The following is a 21,300-nucleotide window of genomic DNA, read 5'->3' on the forward strand; positions in this document are numbered from 1 at the left end:
GCCTAGTGCTTCAAAGTCCCAAATGCATGCTCATGAATGTTTATGCCAATTATATCAAGCAGGTATACTAATAGCACATATCACACATATAGAGAATGCACAGAAACATAGTCAGTCCGCCCCTCAGGCTCTACAGGAACGAACTACTCTGATACCATAATGTAACACCCTACCATACAGAGTCTTATGCTTAAATCATAATTCAGAGATGGCAAGGTATTACGACATCTAAAATAAAAATTTAGTACGAGTAGTATTGTGAAAAATGATTATAACTAGGAGCCTTTTTAAGAAAAAGGGGTAAAACAAAATTTGTATGTCAAAAGCGCAACACTTCGATCGATAACGTACGAACAAGGATAAACCAACGCGAGATTATATATATACAAAAGAGTGTCAAAAAGGGGAATATCAAAACTCAAAATCCAGTTGTGAAGATAACCGATCCGAGCATAGCAACATATATATACAAGTAAATAAAATAAGGAAACCCAAAGTAACACAAATACAGAAAACCTATTCTCCAAAATCCCCTCTAAGAGGAGTCATCACAGTTTGTATTATTTAATGCAGAAAGATGTATCTAAGCAAGACATATAAACCAAAATAGAGTCCCAAGAATAAAGGATCTTCGCTAGTCCAGAAGTCTCCAGCATGCCTCAGCGGGAAACCTCACGTCCTGCATCTGAAAACCACAAAATTCGCATAGGTGAGAACTAGAGGTTCCCAGCATGGTAACAGTTCCCACATATATAACATGTAATAATAGAGGAAAGCCGAAGACAATCCTAGAACTTCCTCCAAATAAAATCAAAGCTTATAAACAAGCTAAACCATAAGTGGCAACTGACTAAAGATCCTTCAGTCTAACTAATACTTCCCTTTCCAATTCCTTCAGACCTCCCAACCACCAACAAGAGTATAATATGGCAAACACAGTTATTTCAGACAAGAGATATACAAGTAGGAATAGATAAGGCATTTAGACAGATAGCAAGTAATATGTAGTCAAGTAGACAATCTAAAACAATTCACATAGCATGCATATGATGAATGCCTGTCCCTAATGGCTGATGATATCATCTGTCGGTTATAGAGCCAACCCGACAAGTCCCAGTAGCTAATCATTGGACTGTCCCTCTGTCATGTCTCCCCAACTCGAGTTATACTCAATATAAACTTGATCATAATCATGATCCATATCCATCACCCTCACTGGTGAATATTTATGGGGGTGAGCTCATCCGGGGCTTTAACAGTGCCCGGCCACCCTGACGACATAGGGTCAAAAGAGCTTCGAGTCTCAACCTGGAGCACATGGTGGCTAGCCACAGCTTCCTCCAAGGAAACTCTTATCTCCGATAGTGGAAGTGCAAACATTCACAATTCATTCAACAGCATATATGCATTTATTCTTAGCCATAATCATGGCTCCGCCGTAACACGGTAATAATCTAGCCATCCGGCTCACGGTTAAATCCATAACCAGCCAATTCATTAACAATTACGGCCCCTCGGCCCATGGCATAACAAGCACTTCCACCGCCATCCTCCGCATCTCACATAATCATCTTTGATCCTCATTGATCATTTATTTTTCCCTTGCTTCACTTGCAAGTTACCACATCACCTAGCTCATTTTCTCATTGTTAGGCATATCATAATGATTTAAGACACAAGTGGTGAGATCGAAGGCTTAGAAGTGTGAAATTTAGCTTTTAAAACTAAAAAATCAACTTTGGGGTAAAAACAGGGCCACGCGTACGCGTACTCCACGCACACGCGTGGATGGTCACAAGCTCATCGACACGTACGCATCATACACGCGAACACGTGGATTGAAAAACAGACAAACAACGCGTACCGTCAGCTACGGGTACGCGCGGGTACATTTGTGCCCAAAGCACAAAACTGGCACAACTCTGGCACAACTCTCGGAAAAAATGCTGGGCATTTGGTGCAGCGCATCGACGCGCCCGCACACACCACGCACACGCGTGGATGGTGCCTTCTTGAAGAATGACGCGTACGCGTCAAGTGCGCCTACGCGCGGAGGGTCATTCTGCTAAATATTTTCTATGTTAAAAGCTACAGAATTTACATATTCAACCCCCAATCTTCCGACGGACATAACTTTTTCATTTTAAATTGTTTTCCGCCCGTTCTTCCAACGGCATGGACATCCCGGATCTAATTTCATTTCTAAACAAGTTTGATACAAAACGGGGATCCGTAGACCAAGTTATGTCTCGTCAAAGTATGCCCAAAAACCATATTTTCGTACAAAACCACAAGGTGCCATTTTCAAAACAAGTCATTTTCAACTCTTTTCAAAATCAACCAAAGCATGCCAATTTCAACCCTTTTTGAAATCAATCAAAATGTAACAAAATCAACATCAAGCCTCCTCAACTCACACATCAATACTTCACCACAATTTACAAAACATCATCCCACCATTTCAACACTTCTCAATCAAATGGCTAAGAGACAAACACATAAACATGTCATACATACTTTCTCATCCCAATTTCCAATAATACCATTTCCAATTAACCATCATTACACATACTCAATATCATACTCACCATCAACATGGTGTCACCCACAATTCAACCTCAATTACTCATCAAGCATATATCTCAACATGCATAATTCTTATACATCATACCATCAAGGCATCCATAATCATCATTACATATATGACCACATCAGATATCTCAACCATTCAACAACATCAATAATTCAATGCGTATCTTAGGGCCTCTAGCCTAAGTATTTCCCACCACATTACATATTAGCTACGAGGAACCGAGACTATACCTTAGTCGATTTCCCAAGCTCAACCGGAGCACTTCCAAACCACTTGTCCATAAGCCCTCTACATCGCAACACCTCCAAGAACATATTTTTACCACCAAAAATCCCTTTTCAACTTTCCAAGGTCTCGATCAAGCCCCAATATTCACATATACACAACCTAAGCCACAATCATCATACCCATGCACAACATCTCAATACCCAAACATCATAAAATAACAAATTACACTAGGGTTGAGAATCTTACCACACCCAAGGTCCAAGAAGACAAGATTAATCTTCTCCTTCAAGAGAGTTGGGTCCTATAACATCAAAGAGTCTAAAATCTCAACATTTTTGCTCTTGAAACTCGAAAACAAGGCTGGAAATTCGAAGAGTAAAACCTGGCTTATCTCAAGATTAGTTGTATGGGTTTTGTAGAGCTCTTTGCGGTGAACGTGTGGCCGCAAACAGTGCGACAATCGAATCTCTAGATCAAAAGTTATGGTGGTTTGAAGATCAAATGAGAGAAAGAACTAGAGAGAGTGTTCTTCCCTCTATGGCCTCCATTTCAGCGTGTTTAGTGTCTCAAATGAGGAGAGAGAGTGCTAAAAACTAGGGTTTTGGTTTAGTTTAGTTGGGCCAAGGGCCCACTTTGGGTCCGGTTGGCCCGGTTTGGCCCGTTCAGTCCAATCTTGGTCCGATTTCTATAAAATTGGTACTGAAATTCTCGTCTCAATCTCCTCTATCATATTAAGCCATAAAAATCACATTTTTGGATTTCTAGAATAAATTCTCATTCATGGATTAATTAGCCATTAATTAACCGGGTTTTACAACAATATCAGTCAAGTCTACTAGTGTGGAAATTTAGAATTCTCACAGCTTAACCGGCAAGTGCACCGGGTCATTCAAGTAATACCTCAAGTGAGTGAGGGTCGATCCCATGAGGATTGTCGGACTGAACAACAATGGCTATCTAATTGGTTTAGTTAGGCAAACAAAAAGGGGTTTTGATGGTTGAGATTCACATAAAACAAAAATCAAAATGTAAAGAAAGCAATAATAGGTTTGGTGTAAAAACAATGAGAGAAAACAATTAAGGTTTCAGAGATGTTTACTTTTCTGGATTTAAAGTTCTTACCAACTATTTAAATAATGCATGATTCATTTCATGGCAAACTTTGAATGTCTAAACCCTAATCTCTTACTGATTTAGCCTCCTCTAACCTTCATTAACCGCCATTCTCGTGATCACTTAATTCCGATTAGATGGTTAAGCTTTTATGGCCACAAAAACCCTAATTACCCAAAGCTAACAGAATTATATGTCATATATCCCAATTAGTTCATGTAACGAGAAATTTTGGAGGAATTGGTTTTCAAGCTGTTGTTTAAGCGAGATAACGCTCGAGAGAATCACAAGAACTCATGTAGAATAAGGGTCATACTCTCATTCCACCCAGATTCATAAGATTAAGAACGAAAATAATCCTTGAGACTGAATCACTTAATTAAAATAAAAAAGCAATAGTCTTAATCTATAGAAATAAACAGAGCTCCTAACCTTAATCAAGGAGGTTTAGTTGCTCATGACTTACAGAGAAAACTAGGGTTCTGAAAAGTGAAACGTGCGAAAGAGAGAAGATCCAAGATGCCCCCAAAGGGTGAATCTTTTCCCTTTTATATCTAACCTAATTTGATTTGAAACTAAAATAAAATATTTAATTCGAAATCTAAAATATTTTGTTTGTAAATAAAAATTACAAAAATAAAAGATAAGATAACAATTAAAAGCTAAATCCGACTAAAGATGCCCCTTGGGTGAGTTTGACCCATATTCTGGCATTTTTCTAGCATTTTTCTGGCGTTTAGCACTGCCAAGGGGAAGTTCTGGTGTTTAGCGCCGGCAAGGGGAAGTTCTGGCATTTTTCTATCCTCTTTGGGCGCTAAATGCCAGGCTCGACATTTAGCGCCAGAATTGGCAGTAAATCCAGATAAAAAGTATAAACTACTATATATCGTTGGAAAGCTCTAGAAGTTGGTTTTCCAATGTCATTAGAACTGTATCAATTGGATCTTTGTAGCTCAAGTTACGCTCATTAGAATTCAAGGAGGTCAGGGTTGATATCATTTAGTTTCTTCCTTTATTTTTGCACAAAACTCTGCCAAATTTGCCCGAATTTCACCTGAAATAATAAAAACACTAAAACAACTCAAAGTAGTATCCAAAGATAATTTTTGTACTAAAATATAATAAAACTTAATAATTTCTAACTAAAAACAACTAGAAAATGAAGAAAAAAGGGGTACAAGATGCTCACACACCACAACACCAAACTTAAATTGTTGCTTGTCCTCTAGCAACCGAAATAATATAGGACCAAGAAGAGAAAATGCTTAAGACTCGAGTGTTCATTTAAGCTCAGATCTGGTCATTGAGTGGGGCTAATGACAATCTAATTCTAAATAGGTTTGACATCTCATTATTCTTTGAAGTTCAGAGGCATTGGTATCCTTCAGAACTAGAACTTGGATGATACTATAAATTCCCTTCTTTACACATTGTTTGAAATTGAAGATTTAAAAGAAAGAAAAATAAAAGAGGCGAAAATAGATGAAAAAGCCCATTTTTCATTGTTTGGATAAAAAAAATGAGTGAAAAACAAAAAAGTAGACATGAAACCCACATAAACATTTTTTTCTCAATGCTGCGAAGAAAACTGTGAAAAAAAGTCTAAATAAGATTAAAATTCCATATTTACTTTTTTAATAACAAAAAGCAAAATTCCTAACTCACTCTCTCTGTTAAACTATCTCCTCCCTAATTGAACTTTTCAACTAGGACCTTGAGCCTGTAACAAACACATATATACATATTTGTATTATGTTCACGCAGTTAATTATCATATTTATGTAATATATGTACTTATTAATTTTGGCCCGTTTAATAAATATCTTATGACATAATTAATATAAATATATTAGCGCATACAAACTTGTTCTAAAAAATATAAATTTAATAATAAGAAAATAAAGTTTTTATATTTTAGTACAAAAAGAACCTGACCACTAAAATTATGTGTAATTAGATAGATGTATTGAAAGAAATATATAAGGTTTTATTATATGTTTATTATATTTATATGTTATTTTTTTATATTTTATTATATGTTTATAAGAATTGTATATGATTTTTCGTTGTTTGTAATAAAAAAGAAATGCTAGTAACTTTTTACTATTTTATTTTTTTAACGACAATTTATTGATATTTTTCTTGCAATATAGTTAAAAAAATTAATGACGTAAGCTATGAGTAATTTTTATTATTTTTTTAGATAATTATTTATTTGTATTTGTTTGAAAAATAAAGATATATCTTTTTGTTTATGAAATTAAAATCTTAAAAAATAATTTGGATTAATTTTTTATTGAAAAAATAATTTAAATACATTAATAAATTATAATTTATATATAACATATGTAAGGGTAATAAGGTAATTTTACTCCATTATAATTTTTTCTCTTTTTATTCTTTTTTCTATCCAAACAAAAAAAAAATCTTCTTATTTTCTTTCCATCCATTTTCTCTTCGTCCAAACAACATGAAAAAAAAATCACTTTTCTTTTTATTTTCTTTCTTTTCATTTTTCATCAAACATCCAAACAAAGTGTTAGGCTCTAATTGATTCTTGAACACAAATTTTTCTTTTTCTTTCTTGGTGCTTTGCACTTTGAGCCTAGCCGTGACTCTAAATACTTTGTCTTCAAGCTTAACTTAATTCAAGAACGCAACAAGCACTTAACTGGGAACTCCTTGAGTTCTAATTTTTCTTTTTACTTCTTCTAGACAGTGGTGCTTAGAGCCTTAGGTATACTCTTGTAACAGTAATTGGTCATGACTTTAAGTGTTCAGTCTCAAGGATTACTTGACACTCTCACACCACAAGCATATGGTTAGGAAAAATCACTCTTTTGAGCTTTTAGATCAATTTTGACCCTCCTAACCATTGATGCTCAAAGTTTTAGACCTTTTTTTTCTTTATTTTTATTCCTTTTACTTTTTGTTTCTTTTTGCTGTTTATTTTGTTTCAAGAATCAATTTCTTTCTTATTTCAGAGAGTCTATAATACTTCTCTAAGTTCCTGTTTCTCAAGAACCAATATACTCAACTCCAATATCAAATATACGCTATTCAATACATACATTCAGAAATAAAGATAGTGCCACCACATCAAAGTAACTAGATTAACTCATAATATATAACTCAAATCTCATGTATTTTACTACTTCTTTTTCTTTTAATTTTTCTTTAAGCTCGGTGAGCAATACATGAGAAATCTTTCAAAACATAAAATAACAAAATAAAGAACTAAACTAGAAAACAAGAAAATCCTACTAGTAATCGTGCAAAAGCTAGAATAGAAAATAGGAAATAAGCTAAAAATATTGGAAAAAACTGAAGATAAGGTAAAGGATAATGAAACTTAACCACCTTAGTCATGGCGGCTGCTGCTCCCTCTTTTTAGCGTCAAACACCATCTCTTCATGCCCCCTTTCTGGCGCTAAATGCCCTCCCTAGAGTTTAGCGCCCAATCCATTTGGTTCAATGTACTCCGGGGCGTTATGTTCTTCCTTCTGAGTCCTCCTGTCCCTATTTTAAGCAGTGTGCATGATCACAACTAGATTAAATCTAGAAAAACTATGAAAATCAATAAAAAATCAAATGAAAATCTAATTGGAATTAAATTGAAATAAAATAGACATAAAATTAAGGATATTTATGGTTGAGTTGCCTCTCAACAAGCGCTTCTTTACTGTCCCTAACTTGACGGTCAGCTCCTCTAAGGAAAGTTATAAGGGCTCAGGTCTTCACCCCTCACTTTGAATTTCTTCTCTATGCTCTCATAGATCAGCTCAATATGTTCAAAAGACAGGACCTTGCTCACTATATGAGACAGGATTGGGCTTGCAGTGAATACGACCCTCATCTCTGGTGAGAAGTCTTCAGTAGGAAACTTCTCGTTCCTCCATCCCCTAGGCACTTTCTTCTTGAAAACTTTCTCCTTAGTGGATGAGGCACACCCAACACCAAACTTAGGTTTGATGTCAGAGAGAATTGTATTGGTTCCTACCAAGGGAGGAGGCTTAAACATTGAATTCTGCATGAGAGTCCCTCCTTTGTCAGAGAGTGGTGGAGGTTTAAAAACCTTGAAAACCATGTAGTCCTCATGTAACCTCAGCATCATTTCACCTCTCTCAACATCAATCAGGACTCTCCCAGTGGCTAGGAATGGTCTCCCTAGGATGATGGGGTCATTTTCATCCTCCCCATGTCAAGCATCACAAAATCTGCAGGAAGAAATAGCTCTCCAACCTTGACCAGTACGTTCTCCACTAGCCCATATGCCTGCCTCAAGGACTTGTCAACCATTTGAAGGGTTATCCTTGTCGCTTGTGCTTCTTGAATTTCTAGCTTCTTTATTACAGACATAGGCATCAGATTTATGCTTGAGCCAAGGTCACATAGTGTTTTCTCAAAAGTAATAGTCCCAATGGTACAGGAGATAAGAAAGCTTCTAGGATCAGGCATCTTCTTAGGTAGCTTCCTTTAAATCAGTGCACTGCATTTCTTGGTTAAGACTATAGTTTTATCTCTCTTCAAGGCCTTCTTCTCATATAGCAAGCCTTTCATGACTGCCATGTAGGGAGGCATATTCTCCAACACCTCAGCAAAAGGAATATTAATGTGTAACTTTTTAAAGATTTCTAAGAACTGAGTGAACTGCTCATCCTTGGTCTCCTTTTGAAGCTTCTGAGAGTGTGGTACCTCAGGCTCTTGTGCCACCAGTGACGCGTGTAACAGTGTGCTCCTAGCCTTTCTTGAGCCTTTTCTTCCTCTAACTCATTAGCAACTTGTACTTCCTCCTTTGGCACGGATTTAGTATCCACTATGATGGTCTTGAGCTCTTCTCTTGGGGTGGGCACTGTGTCACTAGGAAGAGTGAGAGGTCCCTCAGGTATTCGCTTGCTCATCTAATCCATTCGTATCTCCAGATTCTTAATTGAGGTCCTGAATTCCTGCATAAAACTTTTTGAGAGTTATACATCAGGGGTACTCTGAGGTTGTGAAGGTTGAAAAGGAGGGTTTTTGAATTGATTCTGATTGAAAACACCCTAAGAATTGTTGGCATAATTCAGTTGCTGTCTCTGAGGTTGCTCCGTCCACCCAAAGTTTGAGAGATTCCTCCAACCTTGATTAAAAGTTTGAGAATAAGGAGTATCATAGGGGTTTCTGGAGGATTTTTCCGTGTAATTAACCTGCTTAGGTGTACACTGGCCATAGTTGTAAGGCCCACCTTGAAGAAAGCCACCACTCATATCATAAGCAACATATGGGGGAGCACTATAAACTTTAGCAACTAAACTCTGCATGCTACTCAATTGTTGAGTGGTAAGATTCATCTGTTGATATAGGAGTTTGTTCTGAGCAAGAATTGCATCTATAACACCCACTTCCATAACTCTTTCTTGTTTCTGCTCACACACAAACAGAAAACAAAAAAAGGAGAATCTCTATGTTAGAGTGTAGAAAATTTTCAGTGAGGTATCCTACGTAAAAAAAAAAAAGAAATAAGAGAAAATAAAGCAGGCAATTAAACAAACAAATTTGAAAATAACAAGAAAATAGACTATAGATTCGAAAACTAAGAGATCAAGACACTAAAAATTTTGAAAATAAAAAGTGAAGACATTAAAGGGACACCAAACTTAAAATCGGAAATAAAGGAAAAATAAACAAGACTGAAATAAAAAATTAAAAGAAAATTAAATAAACAAAACTAAGAAAAATATCTAATCTAAGTAACCAGACAACTAATAGTCGTTAATCACAAAAATCTCCGACAACGGCGCCAAAAATTTGGTGTGGGAATTTAAAATACCCACAGCTTAACTGGAAAGTGCACCGGGTCATCCAAGTAATACCTCAGGTGAGTGAGGGTCGATCCTACGAGAATTGTCGAACTGAGCAACAATGGCTATCCAATTGGCTTAGTTAGGCGAACAAAAAGGGGTTTTGATGGTTGAGATTTGCATAAAATAAAAATCAAAAGCGTAATGAAAGCAATAACAGGTTTGGTGTTAAAACAGTGAGAGAAAACATTTTAGGTCTTGGAGATATTTACTTTTCTAGATTAAAAGTTCCCACCAACTATTTTAACAATGCATGATTCATTTCATGGCAAACTGTAAATGTCTAAACCTTAATCTCTTAGCGATTTAGCCTCCTCTAACCTTCATTAACCGTCACTCTCGTGTTTACTTAATTTCGATTAGAAGGTTAAGTTTAAAAACTAGTTTATGGTCACAAAAATCCTAATCACCCAAAGCTAACAGGATTATATGTCACATTCCAATTAATTCATGTAACTAGCAATTTAGGAGGAATTTATTTTCAAGTTGTTGTTCAAGAGATATAACTCTCTCGAGAATCACAAGAACTCATGTAGAATGAGGGTCATACTCTCGTTCCACCCAGATTTATAAGATTAAGAACGAAAATAATCCTTGAAACTGAATCAATACATTAATTAAAATAGAAAAGTAATAGTCTTAATCCATAGAAATAAACAGAGCTCCTAACCTTAACCAAGGAGATTTAGTTGCTAATTACAAAGAAAACTAGGGTTCTGAAAAGTAAAACGTGCGGAAGAGAGAAGATCTAAGATGCCCCCAATGGGCGAATATTTTCTCTTTTATATCCAACCTAATTTGATTTGAAACTAAAATAAAATATTCAATTCTAAATCTAAAAGATTTTGTTTGTAAATAAAAATGACAAAAATAAAAGATAAGATAACAATTAAAAGCTAAATCCTATTAAAGATGCTCCTTTGGGTGAGTTTGACCCGTATTCTAGCGTTTTTCTGACGTTTAGCGCCGACAAGGGGAAGTTCTGACATTTTTCTAGCATTTAGCGCTGGCAAGGGAAAGTTCTAGCATTTTTCTGTCCTCTTTGGGCGCTAAACGCCAGCTTTGGTGTTTAGCGCCAAAATTGGCAGTGATTTCAGAAGAAAAGTATAGACTATTAATTATGGTTAGAAAGCTCTGGAAGTTGGCTTTCCAATAAGATCACGTAATTTGGGACTTTGTAGCTCAAGTTATTCCCATTGGAATGCAGGGAGATCAGGATTGACACCATATACTTTCTTCCTTTGTTTTTGTACAAAATTCTGCCAAATTCGTCCGAATTTCACCTGAAATAATAGAAACACCAAAACAACTCAAAGTATCATACAAAGAGGATTTTTGTACTGAAATATAATAAAACTTAATAATTTCTAACTAAAAACAACTATAACTTCTTATTGTTAACCCTGAAACTTGCATGCCATCACTTTGAAGGCCAAGAAACATTGTTACATCCTCCAAGGTTATGGTGCATTCACCAGTTAGAAGATGCAAGGTATGTGTATGGAGATTCCATCTTTCAACCAAGACTGTCAACATTGTTGAATGCCCTTATATATATATTCTTTCAATGCAAGATATGTGTCCAAACATGTAACACCCTCACTATCAGAATGTCACGCTTCCGGCTGCGTCACTCTGATAGAGAGAATATTATGACGACTTCCATATATTTAATAATAAGATATGAGCCTTTTAATCGAAAATATATCGATATACATGTCATTACAGTCACGACTCCTATCCTTCTTACAAGAGTATAATAAATGAGGTAAGGAAAATCTATAACATATTTATACAAATAGGAATAGCATATCTAAGAACTTAATAAAAACCTCACAAGCTTTTAGTGCGCAAATTGAGAACTTGCATAACTTAACCGGCAAGTGCACCGGGTCATCCAAGTAATACCTTAGGTGAGTGAAGGTCGATCCCACAAGAATTGTCGGACTAAGCAAGCAATGGTTGTCAGGTTGGACTTAGTTAGGCGAATCAGAAAAGGGTTTGTTGATGGCAAAAGTGCATAAACAGTAAGTAAGCAAGTAACGAAAGCAATAAGGTTTGGTGTGAAAACAAAATGAGAAAATAGTTAAGATCTCAGAGATGTTTATCTTTCCAGATTAAAAGTTCTTACCAACTATTTTAACAATGCATGATTCATTCTATGGCAAACTATAAATGTCTAAACCCTAATCTCTTAGTGATTTAGCCTCTTCTAACCTTCATTAACCGCCACTCCCGTGGTCACTTAATTCCGATTAGAGGGTGAAGTTCAAAAACTAATTTATGGCTACAAAAATCCTAATTACCCAAAGCTAACAGGATTTTATATCACATATCCCAATTTGTTCATGGAATTAGCGATTTAGGAGGAATTTGTTTTCAAGCTGCAGTTTCAAGCGAGATAACTCTCTCGAGAATCACAAGAATTCAAATAGAATAAGGGTCGTACTCTCTTTCCACACAAATTTATAAGATTAAGAACGAAAACAATCTTTAGAATTGAATCAACAAATTAATTAAAATAGAAGAACAATAGGTCTAATTCATAGAAATAAACAGATCTCCTAACTTTAACCAAGAGGTTTAGTTGCTCATGACTTACAGAGAAAATAGGGTTTGAAAATGTGCGGAAGGAAGAAACCCCGAATATAGAAGATCTTTTCCTCTTTATACTAACCTAATTTGAAACGGAATAATAAATAGAATAATAATCCCTAAAACTAAAAAGTATTGTTTTTAAATAAAAATTACAAAAAGAAAATAAAATAAAACTAATAAATGCGAAATCCACTTGGATGACCATGAGAGAGTGAATTCAGACTGTTGATGGCGTTAAACGCCATTTTGAGCGTTTAACGCCCTAAGGGGAGCATTTGCTTCTGGTTCTGACTCCCCTGATGGCGCTAAACGCCAGGTGGGTGTTTAGCGCCCAGGCAGGGTACTGACAGCTTTTCTGTTTTTAGCTCCAATTTTTGCCAACCTGTTCTGAATTTCACATGAAATCATAAAAACACTAAAACAATTTAAAGTAGCAACCAAAGGAGACTTTTGCACTAAAATCAAGTGAAACTAAATAAAATCCAACTAAAAACCCCTGGAAAATGATAAGAAAAAGGGTATAACATGCTCACGCATCAGCTTCCTCGAATGTCCTGAAAAGAGAAGTCTTTAGGGGTGAGAACATCGTCCTCGCTGTTTCTCAGTAGAGAATTTTTAAGAAGTGTCATAAGAGGATATGTATAAAGAAAATAATATAGTTCAAAAACAGTGATTTTCATTCGTTTTATAAATCTTTTCACATATCACAACATTTATTTATCCAAACTTAACATTCACATCATACTTATAATAATTCCAAATAAATTACCTTATCATATCATTTTAATAATATCAAGGGACAACCTAATCAAACATTTCAAATCACGGCCTCCGGCTCAAATCAAATCAACTCGGTCTCCGGCCCAAATCAAATCATCTCGGCCTCCGGCCCAATTCAAATCATCTCGATCTCTGGCCCAATTTAAATCAACCACCATCAAAACTCAAAAAAAAAATCAATCACAAGAACAAAAAAAATACAAGGCAAACACATTTAAAGAACAGTTACAACAAGTATTCGCAGTTACCAGTTAAACAGACTTCATTAGATAGGCAACTAAAACACTTAAGCACACCCAAACAAAGCAAACAAATGTAATTATGATGCATGCCTGTTCTACTAGCCGTGAGCTCACGTGTCGACTAAACTGCCAGAACCAGACACATCCGGTAGCTAACTTGGATATTATCTCTAGGTTACGCATCCCCAGGAGGAACACAAACGAAGGAGAGTGCATTTTCACCTTCTCCTGGAGGAATTACGAAGGAGAGTGCCCTTTCACATCGAAGGAGTGTGCCTTTCCACCTTACAACCAGAGAAAGATATGGGAAAAAACAATACAAAGGAGCGTGTCTTTCAGCTTTCTCCACATCTAAACCACGACAAGAGAGAAAATCCTTTATCCTTAACTTGCCAAATCTGTGAGCAGGACAAAACCACCGTCCTCACAACACCCATCATAATCTCATTCCATTTACATTCACCATCAAACATAATCGAATCTAAATCAAAACCAAATCATGTAAACTAAAGTCAAATCATTTAAACCAAAACCAATTTCAGTTTTATTCTTATTCAAAACATTCCTAAGAGGCTCGAAAATCTTTCCGTTTCTCTAAATCAAATTCAAATACTTTGTCTTTTCTAAAATATCTCAAAACTTTTCTTCAAAGACTTGAAACTCCTCCATTCTTAAATACACATTTATATCACTTTATTTTTTTCATTAAAATTTCTCAAAATATCATTCTTAAATTTATATCAATTCAATAAGCTTATTTCTAATCAATCGAATACCTAAAACATAGTTCTTCCATTAATAAACCAAAATAAAACTTCTAATTTCTTATAAAAATTTTGGCAATATTTTCTCTAAAACTCAAACTTTTGCCACCCTTCAAGGGTCCCAACCAAACCATTTTCAAATCTCAAATCCTTATCCAAAATCCAACCAATTCTAATATAAAATCGTTTATAAAATCAAACTATTTAACAATCAACCGCTTCCAAAATTAAATCAATTTCACATCTTAAATTACATCCAATTCTCAGAATAATTTCTGATAAATCAAACAAACCAAATCAACCAAGTGAACCAACAAAATAGAATACTCAACCTTCACAAACAATCAACGAATTAATCAGACAATAACTTCAATCATTCATAGCAACTCAATTCAATTCATAAAACTTACGAAAATCATAAAAATATATTTTTCGCAATAATATCGACTTATAACAATTCTTGATAGTATATTGAGTTTGAAAAATCGCCCCTACCTTGTTCGCAACTTAATTATGCGACAAACTACATTTCTACACTTATCCCCAGCAGCGGCATCAATACTGACCACCCTCACAGCAGCAAAGCCTCTAAACACAACACGCAAGAACCATAACTCAAACCTAAGACATTAACATCACACAAAACTCAATAATTTATAACAGAACAGCGACAAATAGGGGTTTCAGAGCAAAAAAAAACTTACTTTACCAAGAAAGAAACCAAGAATAGATCGCAGCTCCAATGGCTAACCTCGACAGCGCTTCCTGGCGACCACCACGGTAGCACCTCGAAGGGCAGTGGCCATGACAGCAGAAGCAGAGATGAATCTGACAGCGATGGAGCTCCACGGTGGGTCAGCAGTGACAACAACTCCTCCCTCTCACCTCCATTGCGTCTCTTACTCTCTTTGCTTCTTGTGATGGCAGCAGCGACAAGCTTGACGGCGGCGCACGATGACAGTGATGCAATAGCCGCGGCGAGCTAGATGCGGGTTGGGCGGCAGCGACGGTGCAACGACTCAATGGCGACGCTTGTGGCAGCGGCAGCAACTCTCCTTGCGAGCTCTCTCTCTCTCTCTTTTGTCGTCGGCATTGGCGATAATGACAGGATGGCTCGATGGCTGGGCAGCGACAGCAGCAGCAGTGCGGTCCCCCTCCCTTCTCTTCTTCCTCCTTCCCCTCTACTCTCCCCGTTCTTTCTTCTCCCTTTCTTTCTTTCTTTCATTCTATTGTGTGACTGTGTATATGGGAAGGGGATGGCGGTAGGTGAGGCGGTGGCTAAGTTAGGGTTTTGTGTGTGTGTTTTTTAAAATTAGGGTTAGAATTAGGGTAGTTTAGATAATTTTAATAAAATTATGAGTAATTGAGTAATTGAAAATCAATTTTAATTCAACACTAATATTTATAAAAATTCCAATTATCAAATTACGATTTATTTGAAAAGAAATGCTCTACTAGATAATCAAATTAATTTTCTTTAAAATCATAAAATAAAACTCAAAATCTAAATATTCAAAATTAAACATATAAATTTTTTATTATTTTTCAATCACCAAAATTTTAAATTAATAATAGAAAAATATCTAATTAATATAAAAATCTCTAAAAATATAATCTTGAATAAATATATATAATAAATCATAAAATAACTTATTATTAAATTTCGCAAAATCTAAGATCTTATAAAACCCAGTCTCGTTTAAATATTCAACAGCAACTAAATAATAGGATTCTAGCACATTCAGATTTCTAGGTCCTAAAAATCTTAAAACTTCAAAAATAAACAGAAAAATTAACAATAAAAGATAAATTTTCCAACATATCATATAATATATATAAACATTTGCAAAATTACAAAATAAAAACTAATATTTTAATAAATAACCCTAAAAATTTTAAAATCACATAATTTTATACTATACAATATCAAAAAACTACTATGACGATTATATTAATTAATTATACACATTATTACAATTAAAAAAATTAATCTAACAATCATACTAATTATTACTAAACATAAATATGAAATGATCTATTTTAATTACTATTTTTCCGAAACAATTTTTTTTTATTCTTCGGTATAGTATTGCAAGGCCAATATATAAAATTCATAAAATATATTATTACAATTCGACATAATAAATTTATTATTAACAAAATTTATAAATTTTATTCATACCTATTAATATAATAAAATATATTAAAAAATTAATTATACATATTATTAATCATAACTATAGTAAAACAAATGAAAATGGTCTCCAATATCTAAATATTACCACTCTTTTATTTTTCATCTAGTTAAGTGAATGTCCACAAAAATTCCTACATAATGTTCTTCTCATCTTCTCGATATGAACTTTAAATAATACACGCAAATAGAATATTCTTCTTTTAAAAAAATTATAGGACATAATATAAAATCTTAACTAATCATCTCAATTTTATTATTAACCCTAAATATATTAAAAAATTATTCCACAAACTCTAACGTTATAACTAATCACAAGAATTTTTTTATACCTAAATATGTTAAAAACATTACTGCAATAATAGCTAACATTTTAACTAAATTAAAATTTTAAACTATACTAATTAATACTAATATACCAAACATAAATCTTTAAACAATACTAACCAACACTAATTAACACTAAAACTAATAATAACAAATATTAAAAAACTTATATATAATGGATGAGGTAAAAATTTAATGATGTGTTCTTCAGATTTAGTGAGATCATGTGCTACCATTTTTATTTTCCTCTTTCAACTTTTTTCTTCCTCTGTGTTAAACTAAGTGATGGTGAAAGTGAAAGTGAAATTGGATAAAAATGACATGAAAATAACTTAGCATGAGAGAGCCCACCAAATTTTCGATGTTTTTGCTAACAAGACCTTTAACTTCTTCCTTCACTTCCATCACTTTCTCAGATTTTTTCACCAAAATACGAAGTTCGTTGCCCCCACCAGCCTATTGGGTTCGTGGCATGGAGCCAGAATTTCGGTCCAGAAAATCTTGTTAGTGTTAGCAATTAAAAAAAAAACATATTAGGCGAGTACATTAATTAAAACAGTTATTGTAGTAATTTAATTATTAATTTAATATTTATTAAGGTTGTTTGATTTATAGTTTGTTAGTTATAAATTAATGTCAAATTATGTAATGCTAGTTATTGAGTATTTCAAATTAGTTATTATTGGTGGTAGTAGTTGATTCTTTATATATGCATTTATTATTTGAAGTAAATATATAATATATATTCATAATATTTGAAATAAATGTAAAAAATAATATCCTTTGAATTAATAATTAATAACTTAAATCGATTTATGTATTTATTTTTTAAATTTGTGAATATGAATTAGTTTTTGGGTACGGTAATGGAGCCAAAGCTAAAACACACAGAATATCACGACTCTCAAATAATATAATCGACAATCACAAGCTAATTTGTTAATGCGTCTATCATATTGAATAACCAAATCTTACATTCAATCCTCGACTCTTGATATTTGTTCCTTCTCACCTCAACTTTGCTTTCAATATATTTTGAGTAAAAATATTGACTATTTTCTTTTCGATGTCTTGGAGACATGTAGTCAAAATCAGACTTAAAAACAATGAGTTAAAATCAGATAATAGGTTGTTTGTTCATCAAATCTTTTTGATCTCGTAAGTCTTTTTCACCAATTTATTTTTGAAAAACTTGTATTTTTATATGAAGTGAAAACTCATCTGGAAAAATTTTTTGTACATAAGGTGCTTTAATCCTTGAAGGAAGCCAAAATTTTTTATAGTTTATAACACATTGTAATGTAAATGGCATGCACAAAGTTGGTGTGCTGTATTTGACATCACTTCACTAATTGTCTTTCTCATTGCAAGTTTATCATCTGTTACTAGGTTGTCTATTACCCATTATTTTAAGAAAAATCTTTAAAACCAAAACATATGTTTTATACTTTTTAAATGCTACCGCAACCAAAAATATGGATGTCTGACCGTTACCACCTTTCTCTCTTCTTTATTAGACTCTCTCATTCTCTCTTTTCTCTTTCCTCTTTCTTTGTTCTCCACCACCATCACCTCATTGTCTCTCAGGTCCATGATGTCATTGCCACCAAGCCACAACCACTATCACTAACATCTTTTTCTCTATTAGTCTTCTCCCCTCCAAACAACAACAACCACCAAGTAGATCTAGCTTATTACAACTTATATATTGCAAATCTTGTAGAAGATTTGATGAAAAAAATGGTGGATTAGTAACAGTCTAGGTGGGAGATAATGGTTGTGGGCGTAGTTGGGAGAAAAATAAAGATTAAGGTTAGGGTTAGCTAGGATGAGTTTGGATTAAGGATAAAATTAAAAAAATTAACTATTTGTTAATTGTCAAAACTTTAGTAATAAGAGTAGAATTGAAATTCATATTAAATGTTAGGGACAAAATTAAATGTTAGAAATAATTTTAAAAAATTTGAAAATGTGGCCTAGAAAATATTATCCCAACAAAGTATAGTACGCAAAACACATCTAGCAAATAGCAATCACTGTAATAAAAGAAATTTGTTAACATTAGTAAAGGTATGCACATCAGCACGACAGCACATATATACATAAGAAAAATTTGAGCAAATACACCTATGTAGTAATTGATTTTGAATAGTTAATCAAGTTGATGATGGTGATTTTAAGCAATATTTGGTTTTAACAATTATAGATTAGAAGAGACATTTATTTTTAAATCGCATTATGACTTGTTTACTTCAGTTGTTAATCGCAAAGAACCAAATTGAGGAACTGAATAAAAAAATTAATGGCTATGGAGCAAAAATGCACACAATCAGTGATATACTGTATCCTGCTATAACTATCGATATATCTCTCACTTTGTTACACTCCTATTTTTAGAGAAAAAGAAATTTGTGGTAATTTTAGATCTTATCTAAATGATTTCAACATCATTAACTTTTTTTACATTTGAATCTTTTGAACAGGATAAATTAACTAGCAGAAGAGAGATGACAAAGCTCCAAATGATACTCCATGGAACACAGGCAAAGCTTAATGCTATCCTCAATATATATATATATATAGGGAGCAGTAGACGAATCAGATTTAAAACAACACGATTTGAAGAATAATGTCTTTTATTTATTTATTTATTTATTTATTTATTTTGAAAGAGTTGTACTACCCATCTAAAAGTGATTACAAATTTGGAAAGTATTTGATCCATTTGATGGAACTACAAAAAAATAATTGCAAAATTGTTCTAATTTACTTTGTTGTATTTACTAATAAAGTAACAATTGTTTTGAAAATTAATTTTGAACCACAAAAGCGGAAAGCTCGGTTGTGATGGAGTTATCGCCCAAATCCAACACTTTGAAGATCCAAAAACTAGCTTAATGTATTCCCCACCAAAGAAAGGACCATTGAGAACGTTGATGTTCAAGAAATGCAAGGTGTAGGCAATAGAGGAGACATTTTCGGCAGAAAGAGAGAGGTCGTCGTAGAGCAGGTTTGCACTCAAATCAACGTGTTGTACGCTGTGAAGGGCAACGTGGACATCAACTACGTCAGCCCAGAGCTCAATGGAGTGTAAATGGAGGACCCTGAGTTGCTGAAAACCACCCTTGAAGCGGTTAAGGGAGAGGTCGAAGTGGTGGAGTGAGCTGATGCGCTGACCGGGGAAGAGGGAGGGAGCATTTTGAGGTCGGTAAGAATGTGAAATTGAGCTTGCTGCCGAGGGAGAGGCAGACAGGCAGTCAAGGACGATGTCTCCTGAGACTTCATCGCAGACGAGCCCCTTCCAGGTAAGGCAGTTGGAGGAGTCGGCAGAGCCAGAGACAGCGGAGGCCATCTTCAGTTTCCAAAAGTATTGTTGCTCACTATAAATACAGCTCTATCAAATACTTTGCCTCATGGCAAAACAACTTATTTTCTTTATTTATTGAGTATATACCCATTTTGGTTCTCAAAGAATTTCAAACTTGATATTTTAGTCTCCAACTAAAATTAATTACTTGGTCTCTAACAATTAATTTCATCAGTCACTTTAAGTCCTTTATTCCGTTAATTCTAATAGAAGACAAAATAGTTCCTGACAACTCTAACAGGGGACAAAATGGTCCCTGATCTCCTCTGTTCGAAAACAACACGGTTCTCTTCCAAATTCCATCATATCTCGCATAACACTAACAGTCTAACACTGTAACTTCAAACTACACAATGCACACTCTTTAAATTTAATGTTCACAAGAGAAGCTGGATGTACCAGTCACAAAGATTTAGGAAATGTGTGGTCCATGACATGTTGAGGTAGGTGCAACATGTGTGACAATTACACCATAACTTAATCTTGGAGTTAAAGAGGAGGAAGGAAAAGATGAAAAAGAAGACTGTGAAGGTGAAGAATGAGAGTATCAATGCTAGGGTTATGCGAGATACGATAAAAATTGAGGAAGAATAATGTCGTTTTCGAATAAAAGGGTCATGGATCATTTTGTCTCATGTTAGAGTTTTCAGGGACCATTTTGTCTTCCGTTAGAGTTGACGGAGTCAAAGACCTAAGTGATTAACGGAATTAATTATTAGAGACCAATCAAGTAATTAATTTTAGTTTGAGACTAAAATGTCTGATTTAAAATTTTTTGAGGATCAGAATAAGTATATACTCTTTATTTATTTATTAATCATTATGGGCCGTTTAGATAATATTTTTTAAATAAGCTTTTTTTTTAATGATGTTTTAAATAAATTAAGTTTATTTTACATTTGAATGTAAACTTATCTTTATTAAAAATTAAAAAAAAAAACAACCTATTAAAATAATATCCGAAAATAAAAAGAATTCCAAAAGGCCAAACAGTACTAACAACAAATAAATTCCTAAAGAATTAAAAACATGAAAAAAATATTAAAATTTAGAAATCAAATTTTAATATAAATTTTTATAATTATTATTAGAAAAATAAAATTTTTTATTTATAAAATTTAATATAATAATTTTATATCAAGTGAATTTTAAAAAAAATATATTGTCAATTATCACATTTTACTAAAAAAATATAAAAAGTAACTTTTATCCCAAATTTTTTTATACATTTTCTAAATATTTATTTAAATATTG

Source organism: Arachis duranensis, chromosome 7 (genome assembly GCF_000817695.3).
Source record: "Arachis duranensis cultivar V14167 chromosome 7, aradu.V14167.gnm2.J7QH, whole genome shotgun sequence".
Taxonomy (NCBI): Eukaryota; Viridiplantae; Streptophyta; class Magnoliopsida; order Fabales; family Fabaceae; genus Arachis; species Arachis duranensis.